General features: G+C 45.3%; 1 protein-coding gene across 1 annotated transcript in view; it reads right to left on the minus strand.

Annotated features, from left to right (window-relative positions):
- The window catches only part of RPH3A (rabphilin 3A), a 102595-nt gene that overhangs the window by 72572 nt on the left and 16290 nt on the right, over positions 1-13733 (minus strand). The gene's annotated exons all lie outside the window — the stretch shown is intronic.

The following is a 13733-nucleotide window of genomic DNA, read 5'->3' on the forward strand; positions in this document are numbered from 1 at the left end:
CTATTCTGTCTCAACCATGTATCCAGCTTTGATTATTTGACAGGCACTCATGGTTCCTACGGGAGATGGCAATGGCAACCCACTCCAGTACTCTTGCCTGGAAAATCCCATGGACAGAGGAGCCTGGTGGGCTGCAGTCCATGGGGTCGTGAAGAGTCAGACAGGACTGAGCAACTTCACTTTCACTTTTCACTTTCATGCATTGGAGAAGGAAATGGCAACCCACTCCAGCTTGCCTGGAGAATCCCAGGGACAGAGGAGCCTGGTGGGCTGCTGTCTGTGGGGTCGCACAGAGTCCGACACGACTGAAGCGACTTAGCAGTAGCAGCAGCAGCATGGTTCCTACATACCTTTGCCATGGCAAGGACACTTGGTCCAGTGAGAGAAAGATGGTGGTCTCTTGCCCCGCCTACTGTACTTGACAGCGCTGAGCATGCCTCCACCTGCCTGCAAGCCTTGCCATTTCACGCTCTCAGAGCCCCAGCATCCTTTACCCCAGTTTCATCCAGGGGGTGCAGGCTGCTGATGGCTTCTCTTTGCTTCCAGAACCAGTTGGGTCATCCCCAGCCTCCCCTGAATCTGGCCAAATCTGGAATGACAAGACTTTGACTCCTTCCATGCTGAGCTGGTTGGTGTTCAAGATGAAGACAGAAACAAGTCTGAGAAATGCTCCAGATGAAGGCATCTCTGTGCTGCCAGCCTTGAAACACAGCAAATTCACTGTCATCTCCCCCAGGGTTCTCCCATCACCATATCGCAATAACAGATGGTTCCATAAGCCCTCAAAAAAATCCCACAGGATTTTATGGGTTTTTAAGGCAGGCACAGAGCTCATCCCCCACTGCTGTACAACTCTGGCAATTTGCAGAGACCACGTTGTAAGGGGCCACAGTTGTCCTAGCCTATGCAGCTGCTCCATCATAAACTGGCCAGTCCCAGCTAACATACCAGCTGACCATAGAAGTGAACAAGCCCAGCCAAGATCATCCAAGTCTGGCCTAGACCAGAACAACCTCCCAGGTGGACTGAACCCAGTTCTGACTCTAAACAATCTTGAGATAAATAAATGGCTGTTGTTCTAATTCACTCATTTGTGGGTTGCTTTGTTATGCAGCAAGATCTGGCTGATGGAGCAGCCCATGTTGTGGAACAATTCCTGGCCTTGGATCCAAAGTCTGGGATCTGACCTTAGCTCTTCTATTCATTTCCTGGCATCTCATTTAGTCATTCTGGGCCTCAGTTTCAGCATCTGGTTAAAATGAGGATGTAAAAATTCCCATCTTTGTCATGCCAACTTCACAGAGTTTTGGGGAAAAGCCAAAGGGTTAATACATATGCAGAGGCCTGGTAATACAAAATACTTTTTAAGGATTAGGCAAAGAGGTCATTGTTAGTGTTATTTGAGGGTGGGGCTGGGGAGAAGAACACGTGTCTAATTTCTAGGTGTTTTTTAGGCCTGAGTGAGACACTGCAGTGGATACCTGGGGTAGAGATTTCTTGCTTTTTCCTGTCCAGCACCTATCCCTTCTTTTTTTTTTTTTTAAAGTAACAGCACCCCCAATTTTCCTTTGGGAAACCATCCCTCTCTCCTATCAATCTGCGTGGCTCAGATGGAGATTACCCAAACCTGGTTCCTAAAGGTGGACCAAAGATCATCTCTAACCAATCAGTGTATTATATGCCTCATGGACTCAGGGATAGGCACATGTCCCAGTCTGGACCAGTGAAGGTATACCCTAAGACTTGCTGGAACTATGTGGAAAGAAGCATTCTTTTTCCATTGTAATTGCTAAACTGATAGAACAGAAGCCTGGAGCTGCTATTGGTCACTTTTTCGCACCAGATCGGAAAGGTCTGTCAAGGGATGAAAGTGGAGTTGAGAGATGGAGAGTGACTGGTTCCTGATGACGCTGTTGGAATGCTGGATCCAGCCACACCTGAATCCCTCATGGTCTGTTTTGGCTACCATATGTTGAACATATGAACATATATGTTCCCTTTTTTTTTTTCCCTCCTGAAGTCAAATTTGAATTGAATTTCTGTCATTACGACCCTCCTAACCTCTCTCTATGTGTCTTTATAAACCAGCTACCTTGGAGCAAATTGGGATCTCAAAGAAAACCAGAATTGGCTGAAGTCTGGGAGAAAAAAACCATCTTCATCCACCCACCCCAGCCAGAAATGCTCCCCGTTTACTTCAGAGACACTGCCACCCAAGCTGAGGTTATGCAAGAGAACAAGAAACATTTGTAATGCATCCTTACCAAGGCCTGCGGAGACCCTGCACTGACAATTAAAATTCAGTGACAATAAACAGCACTAATTAAAAGCAAAACTAAGTACTTAATAAGACAAATGAGGTGCCAGTATTAAAAGCTAGGATGAGAGAACTGGCATTAATTAAAAACAAAGACTAATTTCTTCCCTCCTCCAAATGGACTGCATTGTGTGTGTGTGTGTCTAGAAAATGTTTAGATTTATTAATGTACAAAATGCCATGGAAGCAGACAGGTTATGGGATTAGCTCTGTCTGGGGTTGGGGGTGGGGTGGGTCCTTTCCAAAAGGGGGAAGACTGGGACTGCTCCCTGAAGGATGAGCTGGAGTAGGCAAGACATGAAGATTGGAGGAAAAGATGAGGGAACAGAGTGAGCAAATGTTCAGAGGCTTCAATGGACATGGAATATTTAAGGAATGGAGAAATTCAGGGGGATGGAGCCTGGGGTGATGGTAGGGCTGGGAAAAGGGGAAAACAGAAAAGAGTGAATAGGTCCCAGTGATGAACCCCTGTTTCTGTGGGTCAACAAGGACAGTGCATAGCGTCTCCAGCACTCCCCACCCAGACAACCCCTGCTTCCAGTTAAAGATCCAGAGGCTAAGACCACATATTCTGAGCAGACAGTTCAGCAAGGTGACTTAGGGTATGAGTTGGGGGGGCCAAGTCCATTCTGCCATTTATGAGCCTGATAAGTGGATTCATCTTCCTGAACCTGTTTCCTCTTCTGTAGAGTGGAGACAATAATAGGACCCATCTCAAAATAAAATTGTGAAGATTAAATGAGATGAGGCCTGACACAAGTCATCCTTTTGTAAGTGGGAACTATCATTTATTTATGTTATTATTAATAAAAATATCAGTTATGTTTTCTTAAAGAAATGGGAACCCAACTTTGGCACGAGTAGGAAATGTCTCAGGATTCTTGAAGCCAGATTAGGTATGTGAAGCATGATAATAGTGAATGATAGAAATAAAAACAACAACAAAATGCATTCTGTTATTATGATAAGAACAATATAATTGTACTAATGCAAGGATTATTTGAGAGTGCTATGGAGAAGGAAATGGCAACCCACTCCAGTATTCTTGCCTGGAGAACCCCATGGACAGAAGAGCCTGGCAGGCTACAGTCCATGGGGTCGCAAGAGTCGGATACAACTTAGTGACTAGATCATCATGGTTGTCATTAGTGCTGATAACTAAATATTTCTGACTTCCCACAATGCGATAGGATTGCTCTTCCCTCTCCCTGGAAAGCCGGAACACAAACTGTTTTGGCCAGAAAGAAAAAAAATTTCCAGGTGGAAACACTAAAGCAAGTGCTCACATCACCACTTTCCCCTTTTCCTGTCCTGACAATCGTAGATGTATGAGGATGGAGCTCCCCCCTCAATCTGGGTCCCTGTGTGAGGACAAATGCAGAGCAGACACCCACTGCTAACCCACTATATCCAGGTTCACGAGTGAGAAACAGATTTCTGTTGTCTCGGTCCTTGCAACATTGAGGATGGCTGTTACCACAGCACAACCTAACCCATCCTTTCTGGACTCACTGTGAGTGGGTAACTATACTAAGTGTTTCATGTGCCATATCTAGTTGTATTGTCATAAAGATCCTAGAAAAAAGGAGCTTTTGTTACCCACTTTTACATATCAGAAAACTGAAGCCCAGAGAGGTAAGGTCATTTGTCCAAGGACACACAGCCAATAAGCCATAACAGTGCATGCACTGAATATGAGTCCACAGCAGAAAACACAGGACACACACTGAAAGCAAGGCAGAGCATCCAGAATCGATCTTCCGGGGGGGAAGATGTCTCCTGCTAGAGGGAGGTGCCCCCACCATTTCCCTCTTTCCCTAGGTTATGAATCCCTCTGAACCCTGAGTCTACACACCCAAATACTGAACAATAAAATGCAAAGGCAGACACTATTAACAGAACACTCTTCAGGGCTCCCTGCACAGCCCAGCCAATTACCTGATTGCTTGATAGTGGAAGCTTGCCTTTGTTGTGTTGTTAATCGAGTTTATCTCTGCTCCAACTCCATTGTGGTGAGTAAGGAGAAGAGGAAAAGCTCAGGATTGATTTCTGCACTTGCACAGACACACACAGCCCCAAACAGGAAAATGTGATTAGACAGGTCTGCGTATTAAAACAAGTAATTTAGCTTAATGGCCTCTGGCTGCCACTCAGGCTCAAGTTGCAATACCATTCATTCTGATTAAAACTCAGTTGGAACTGACTTATTTGCAGCCCTAAACTAACTCTCCTCATGTCACAGAGACCACAAGTGTCACCCTAATCCCTCCTCTGCCTCAGGGATGAAATACTCAGAGCAGAGAGGGGCATTTATCCCTTTGAAAAAACCAGCATCCTCTCATCTGAGGGGCACTTTCACAAATCATAGATAGGAGACATAGCACTCCCATTTTACAGATAAGGAAACTGAGGCCCTGGTTTGCCAAGGTCACATGGTAGCAGGTAGAAAATCCAAAGATATTCCTGGATCTGGGTCTTGTATAAATGAGCCTTCTGACCACTCTGTTATCTTGACTATTGTTGCAAATAATACAATATTTGTTCTTTTAAGTGAAAGTCGCTCAGTCATGTCTGACACTTTGCGACCCCATGGACTATACAGTCCATGGAATTCTCCAAGCCAGAATACTGGAGTGTGTAGCCGTTTCCTTCTCCAGGGGATCTTCCCAACCAAGGGATCAAACCCAGGTCTCCCGCATTGCAGGCAATACAAGGGAAGCCCAAGCATACTGGAGTGAGTGGCCTATCCCTTCTCCAGCGATGGTGGAGCCAACCAGGTATAAATCCAGGTGTATCTTCCCTTGATATCAATACTCCTAACCATTACTCTGGACAACCACTCATATGACACAGCTGCCTAGCTAGATCTGGCGCCAAGTGAAAGGTAGAGTGAGGGAAAGTCTGGCATAAGGTAAAGGACAGCTCTTGGGTATTCCCTGGCAGGCCAGTGGCTAGGACTCAGTGCTTCTACTGCAGGAGATATGGGTTCGAACCCTGGTCAGGGAACTAAGATCCCACAAGCCACACAGTGTGGCCCCAAATCCCCCAAACCCAAACAAACAAAATCCAGCTCTTGTTAGAGCTGATACCATCAGAGGTATCAAAAGGAGGATGTGCTACTTTGAGAAGTAATGAGTTCCCATTCGCTGGAGCTGGTCAAGCACACACAGCAAAACTACTTGTTGGGACTGTTGTAAAGAGGGCTATGAGCTTTTCTGAAATGGCCTCTTTCTGCATTTGAAAAGGAATGGTTCAAGTTCACAGACTTTCCTCTTATGTGCGAGCAAAACTCCTCACATTTCACATGTCTGACTCTCATCAAGCAAGCAAGGCCAGTTTCTGTTTATACGACAGAAAGATTCAGTACTCTGGTCTCAGATGCGCCCTGCCGTGGGAAAATGCATATTTCATTTCATCCTTGGAAGAACAGGCAATCAGGGATCAGGAAGAGCTTTGCTTGCCTCTTCACCTCAACACACACAAACACACACTCATATTCACTGTCACCCACACCCTCTACTTCAGTTCACCAATACCTAGCAACACCCCTGCTACAGCCCCTTCCTTCCCACACCACATACTTAGACTTGCCCATCCCCATTGACAACATTCTGATGCACTTATGCCCATTCATACTCAGACCATACATCCACACACCCTCTACCACACACACTCCACACACTCCTAACCACCCCTCCTCCCACACCCCCAGCACCTTCTCCACCCACAACACACCCACATTTGTGACAGTCACGCCCATACCCAACTGCATCTACACACCAACCATCTTCAGTTCCAACAACCCCCCACCCACACACACACACAACAGTCATTTTCACACATGGTACAAATTCCATGACAGAATCTTCCACCAAGAGCTCAGGCTTTGCAGTCACATGGACCTGGATTCAACCCCCAGCTAAACTTGAGTTGGGTGAGCCTGGAAAAAATTACTGAACATTTCAGAGCCTCAATTTTCTTGAGGCTGTAAAATGGGGGCTGTAACAGCCCTTCCTTCATAGGATTGTTGAGACGCTGGAGTGGAATACACAGCAGTAGAGAGCACAGAGGCTAGTTCTGGGCAGGGCAAACCCTCACTTGGTGTCATCCAGGGGCTCTTGCAGAATTCCCACCCTCCAAACGAACACAGGTTACAGGGTCCCTGGCTGGGAAGGACAGTTTTTGCCTCAGATTGTCCAGCCATGCTATCTCCCTGGGATGTGGATTCTAAGAAATCTGAGACCAGGTCAGAAAGAACAAAAAGCTTCTCTTGGTTCCCATGAATAATAAATCTTGGAGACTTGGCTTCATCCACTCCTCTCTCCTGCTCTCCTGACACCAGATGGGGGAAGGCAACAGAAATATGAATCTCAGTCAGTGTTGGCTGGAGAACCCAAATGAACCCCAAAGTTCCTGTTCCTCTCCCTATGTCCCCATGAAAACAGCCATCAGAGCAAGAATGGATGGAGCAGTCTGCAATTTACAAAGTCCTTGGTCTTCACAATGACCTAGGCAGGTGGGTGTTATGACCTTCATCACTGGAGGCAGAGGAGTGCAGAGGTTGAAAGGTGCTGAGTTGCCACAGTTCAAATTACAACTCTGTCTCTTTCTAGCTGCATGATGTTAGGATAGTTACTAAACCTCTCAGTGCCTTAGTTTCCTCATATGAAAAACTTCATAATAATAGTGATAGTAGTATTATTTTGTAGGGATGTTGAAGGATTAAATGAGCTAATACTTGTAAAGTGTTTAGAATAGTGTCTGGCACATGGTTAGAATTAAATAAGGAGAAGTCTCCATTACATCCTGTCACATCTCCAGGATATAATGGCTGAGAATAACAGCTCTAATGGTATTTACCATTTACAGGGTGCCAGTGACCATGCTCGGAGAAGGCAATGGCACCCCACTCCAGTACTCTTGCCTGGAGAATCCCATGGATGGAGGAGCCTGGTAGGCTGCAGTCCATGAGGTCGTTGGGAGTCGGACACAACTGAGCAACTTCTCTTTCACTTTTCACTTTCATGCATTGGAGAAGGAAATGGCAACCTACTCCAGTATTCTTGCCTGGAGAATCCCAGGGATGGGGGAGCCTGGTGGGCTGCCGTCTCTAGGGTAGCACAGAGTCGGACACGACTAAACCGACTTAGCAGCAGCAGCAGCAGCAGTGACCATGCTAAATGATTTACGTACATTGGCTCATACTGTGCTTGCAAAGAGACATCATTGAATCTATTTTACAGATGGAAAGTTGAGGTTTAATAAAGTTAATTGGCCTTCCCCAAAACTGAATCAGAACCAATAAGAAGTAGGACTTCTTAGAAAAGTTGGGGAGACATGAAGAGAGCTTTGGCCCAAGCTACAGTTCAGGACCCCAGACAGCAGCACACGTTTAATACTTTACTTCTATCATTCTGGAGCTTCCCTGGAGGCTCAGATGGTAAAAAGCGACTGCTTGCAATGCAGGAGACCCGGGTTCGATCCCTGGGTTGGGAAGATCTCCTGGAGAAGGAAATGGCAACCCACTCCAGTACTCTTGCCTGGAAAAATTCCATGGATGGAGGAGCTTCATAGGCTACAGTCCATGGATGAGGTCACAAAGAGTCAGACACGACTGAGCAACTTCACTTTCACTTTATCTCTCATTTTGGTGACTATATGAAAGTGTGTGTGTGTGTGTACATAGGGGTGAAACTAGTAATTGATGAACTGTCTAAAAGTTGGGATCCACCCTCATTTTATGATGTAATTCACACTTTTCTCCCCGAGGTTCATGCAAAAAAAGATACCAGGATGGTAAGATGCTGAGAAGCCTTTTTCATCCTCTGAAATGTTCCTGCTCCTCCACTTAACACCTCAAGTCCCAGTTCAATTCTCACAGTCCCATGATGCTTTCTATAGCCCCTTGAACCCTTTCGTCTCTGAAAATTTAAAGTTCTTAGAATACAGAAACTTAGGGCTTAGCCTCCTATAGTTCACAGAAATCATCCTCCACAAGATGGAATGTTCCATGGGGGGATGGGAAGTGGACAACTGTCCCTCCTTCTCCTGGTATCAGCACTCCAATTTTATTTTAGTGAACCATCCTTTTCCTATCTTACCCATGGTTCTGATGGGAATGACCTCAACTACCAGCCATGGGGCAGTCACATGACTCTGGTCTGGGTAATCAACATATTCTCCTCTTTGATTCAAAGTTGTATTGGTTCCCCAATACAAGCCAATTAGACTCAGTCCTGAAACTTTTGTTGGAATATCTTAGGAAGGAGTTACTCTCTTTTCTTTACTGGACTGAAGATGGGATAAGACAAACTTAACTTGATGAGGTTTGATCAGGTAGAGAAAATCTGCCTGGGTGTGAGGGTAACCCAAAGGGAAGCAGAATGAAGAGACAGTCAGCTCTCACTCCTACAGCTGTTAAGCTATGGGATTCAGTCACTCCTCAGCTGTGTCATGGACTCTTTGATTATGTTGGCCAATAGATGTCATTTAGCATCACTTGAATTAGTTTGAGTTAGGTTTTCCATCAATGTAGCTCAAACAGACTAAGATATGTATTAAATAATGTGTCTTTAAACAGAAACACAGAAAGCAAGAATATATACAGATTGGTTGATGCAGTGTGACCAGAAGCATGCAGGAACTTAACCCTGATTTTCTTCTGGGAGCAATGATTTAGTCATGTGTTCATCAGTGACCATGATGATGAACTTTACAGAACATAACCTGATGACTTTACAGAACATAACTAACTGCAAAGAATGATAATCTGCTCCCTCCCTCTCTCTCTCTCCACATACACACACACACACACACACACACAAAGGGCTTACCAGGTGGCTTAGCAGTAAAGAATCTGCTGCAATGCAGGAGACTCAGAAGATGAGGGTTGGATCCTTGTATGTGGGAGGGTGATGATCCCCTGGAGAAGAGCATGGCAGCCCACTCCAGTATTCTTGCCTGAACTTTCCAGGCAGAGGAACCTGGTAGGCTACAGTCAGTCCATGGGGTCGCAGAGAGTCAGACACAACTGAGTGACTGAGCACACACACACACAAACCATATATATACATATATGTATATATAAGATAAATAATATATACATAATATGTAAAGATGTTATATATCATATATACATATGTATCATATGTAAATATATATAGAATACTAATCAGCAAGCACTCCTACCTTTCCACTTTTCCTCTTACAAAGAGGACTATTAAGTGGGACAAATGCTTAGTAGTTTGGTCTGTTTCCTATTTTATTTTTCAGAGTGCGATAGAGGCAAAGGGCTGATAATAAGATAATTGATGCTAAGAGGCAATTTGGGAGGCAAAGTGCCAAGGACCTAAAAGGACTGTCATTGTGGTTAGTTTCCTGGCCAATTTCTCCCATGCAAAACCAAAGGTGCACTTCAAGTCCCATTCCTACACCATCACCTTGCTGGGGGCAGAATGAGGTGAAGAAGAATGGAAACCAGCCAAGAGCGAACATATTGACTTGGGGTTCAACTGGGGATGGAAAGCTTGCAGGAATCATCTAGTACCCAGCCTTTCTGGAGTCTAATCAGATAACAAACCACTGCTGGGAGCAAATGGGTTTTTAAGTATATTTTTAATCTCTAACACCCATGGGGCATGCTCAAAGGCAGAAGGTTTGCAGTAAGCCAGGGGTAGTTGCAAGTAGTTCCTCTCCAGCCAAGCTGCCAGCTCAGTTTCTACAATAAAATGGGTTACTTATGAAGGCTGATTTGAGGGACTAGGATAGTCCTCATCTTTCAAAGCCAAGAACGAGTGTGGATTGAGTCCCCTTGTCCCTGATTCCCAGCTTCTTATTCAGGAAAGAAAGGAAAACTTGAAGGTCATTCCTCTGTAAGAGAGGAGTTGAAGTTTTGCAGTTATTCTGAGTTTTTAATCTGGTTTTTGCCTGACCAAGTTGCAAGGAAAATTAAGAAAGGAAACTAAAATGTCCCCAACAATGGGACCTGGCGACAGAGAAGGCTTGAATGAAAAACCAAGCACTTGTGATGTAGAACTGAAACCAGCAGGAGGCACTGGGTTAAGGGTCTGGATTTAGAAGCAAAAGGAAGAGGAAAGTGAAAAATGAAGTCACTTAGTCGTGTCTGACTCTTCACAACCCTATGAACTGTAGCCCACCAGGCTCCTCTGTCCATGGGATTTTCCAGGCAAGAATACTGGAGTGGGTTGCCATTTCCTTCTCCAAAATGATGAGGAGGTGATGCTCAACTCCTCCCACACTCATTTCACCTGGTGCTTCTTGGGACATCTTCAGACCCTCTCCTCAAGAATTACCTTTCCCAGGAAGCCAAACTGTCTTTAGTTTAGGGACTCACTGCATTTGAAGTACCTAAATCCAGACATGTCACTGAGGCTAGTCCTGGCTCTATCCCCCGCTAGCCTGGAACCTTAAGCAAGTTCCTTGGCTCCTCCCCTTCCTTGTCCAGAAAATGGGGCTTATCACTGTGCCTTCTACTCAGGACTGATGGAAGAATTGGATGAAATCAGACATGCAGCACAGTGCTGGCCCACATTAAATACTCAAAAACTGGGAGTTCTCATTTCAAAATAATAGTAACTCTCATACAGAGTCCTCATTGCCAACCACAGCCTGTACGATCTGAACTTACACGCAGGTCCTCTTGTTTTCCCTGCCTTCTGTACCTGGTGTTGAGCTTTCCTCTCCCAAGTGCAGTAATCAAACTGAGGAGCCTCGGAGATCTTTTAAAATCTTGGGGGTTGAGGTGAGCATTCTATGGCCCTAGATCCCCAAGAGGATGAGAGGGGTCAATGAGGCAACCAGAAGGAAATGTCAAGAACCATCGAAAGGTATCGACACATCCCAGGAGACCCTCTTCAACTCTCCTACATGCACAGCATTTTAACACCTACAAAGATATCGCAATAGCATCCTTCTTAATCTTCATTTCCTTGCAAGTCACACAAGATTAGAGTTTCAGGGCTCACTTCAAAGATGCCCAAAATAAGGACACAAGAGGTAAGATGACTCACCAAAGGCACATCAGTGGTAAACAGAAGGATTGTCTTAGAACAAAGTGTCACATCCCTGGCTGCACCCTAGAATTGTTGAGGGGGGATGGGAGGACTCAACAATGCTAATTCCAGGATCCCAACCAAACCAACTAAAGAAGATGCTCATGGTGGGTACCCACATCACACTTTTTGAAAGTCCTCCTGATGATGTTACTGTGCAGCTGGGGCTGAGAACCACCAGCTTAGAACCATGTGCCCTGAGCCACACTCTTTCCAGGCTCTCTCTCCTCTAGCCAGTGAACCTTCAACTTGAATGCACACCAGAGTCAGGAGGGCTCAGGAAACTAGACCAATGCCCACTTCCCAGGCCTGCAGATTCTGATTCAGGAGGTCTGGGGCGGAGCCCACCAATTTGCATTTCTAAGTTCCAGAGTGATGCTATGCTGCTGGTCTAGAGACCACACACACTCTAAGGACCACCTCTGCATGTAATGCTAGAAAAATGGAACCCAGGAGACCAAAGTTCCTGGTCCCTAGTTTCCCTTCTGCTGACAGCACTCTCTTCGCTCTGAGTCAGAGCAAATGTTACCAGAAACCAAGGAAGCCCAGGGGGAGGCTGAGGGCTTTAGGGCCTTTTCTTCTCTTGTTTCTCTCCTTTTAAAAATAATCCACCACTTAAGAGACTGTCACTGAGCATTTGCTGCTTGTTCTTCCACACGCAGTCCAAATCCTTCTCCTGCAATGCAGGTCTTCTTAAATATTGAATAAGTCTGCTGCTCCACCAATTGCCACAGCCAGAGCTGAGGTAATGTTGATATTGACAAAGGATTAATATCATTAATCAGGTTACAAAGATCAGGCTACTGAGCTGGTTTTATAAAAGACCTTCACTTTCTTCCCATCACCAAAATCTCTGGTGCCTCAGCACCTTCCCTGACTGTCCCTGACCCCTTCTAAGGCATGAGGTTTGCTTTCTCTTTTACTGTTTTTGCCATTTAATGAACCGTAGGACGAGTCAGAGCAGCCTGGGGAGTGGGTCAGGTTTCAAACAAGAGCAAAGAGCATTAGATTGACACTGTCAGTGCCCATTGTTTAACAAATACTACTTACTGAGCACTTACTGTGTTGCCAGACGCTGTGGGATACAGTGAAGTGAGCTTATAGTCATAAATAAAATAGTCAGATATTCCTGCACCAGTGGAGCTGACATTCTAGTGGGGGGAGATAGACAACAAATGAAATAAACAAGTAAAATTGTGTGTCATATGGTGCTAAGTGCTAGGGGGATAATAATAAATAATAAATAAAGAAGGAAGAAGCAAAATTCTGGAGGGGGGTGATATTTTAAATAAGATGATTAGAAAAGAAAGGCCTCACTGAGAAGCTGATGTTTAAGTAAAGTCCAAAAGGAAGCGAGGCAGTGGGCAGAGTGGAAAGGATTAAGAGTACCCCCTCTCAGTTCAGTCAGTTCAGTTCAGTCGCTTAGCCGTGTCCAACTCTTTACGACCCCATGAATTGCAGCACGCCAGGCCTCCCTGTCCATCACCAACTCCCGGAGTTCACCCAAACCCACGTCCATGCAGTCGGTGATGCCATCCAGCCATCTCACCCTCTGTCATCCCCTTCTCCTCCTGCCCCCAATCCCTCCCAGCATCAGGGTCTTTTCCAACGAGTCAACTCTTCGCATGAGGTGGCCAAAGTACTGGAGTTTCAGCTTTAGCATCATACCTTCCAAAAAACACCTAGGACTGATCTCCTTCAGAATGGACTGGTTGCATCTTTTTGCAGTCCATGGGACTCTCAAGAGTCTTCTCCAACACCACAGTTCAAAAGCATCAATTCTTCAGCGCTCAGCTTTCTTCACAGTCCAACTCTCACATCCATACATGACCACTGGAAAAATCATGGCCTTGACTAGACGGACCTTTGTTGGCAAAGTAATGTCTCTGCTTTTGAATATGCTATCTAGGTTGGTCATAACTTTCCTTCCAAGGAGTAAGCGTCTTTTAATTTCATGGCTGCAATCACCATCTGCAGTGATTTTGGAGCCCCAAAAAATAAAGTCAGCCACTGTTCTCACTGTTTCCCCGTCTATTTCCCATGAAGTGATGGGACCAGAGGCCATGATCTTTGTTTTCTGAATGTTGAGCTTTAAGCCAACTTTTTCACTCTCCTCTTTCACTTTCATCAAGTACCCCCTCTAGAATGTCGAACTCTGTAATTTCACCACCATCATCAAAATAACAGTAACTAGTGTTTATCAAGCATCTCTCATGCCTGTTCCAGTGAAAGTCACTCAGTTGTGTCTGACTCTTTGTGATCCCATAGACTATACAGTCCATGGAATTCTCCAGGCCAGAATCCTAGAGTGGGTAGCCTTTCCCTTCTCCAGGGGATCTTCCCAG

This window comes from Bison bison, unplaced genomic scaffold (assembly GCF_000754665.1).
Source record: "Bison bison bison isolate TAMUID 2011002044 unplaced genomic scaffold, Bison_UMD1.0 scf7180017864495, whole genome shotgun sequence".
In the NCBI taxonomy this organism is placed as follows: domain Eukaryota; kingdom Metazoa; phylum Chordata; class Mammalia; order Artiodactyla; family Bovidae; genus Bison; species Bison bison.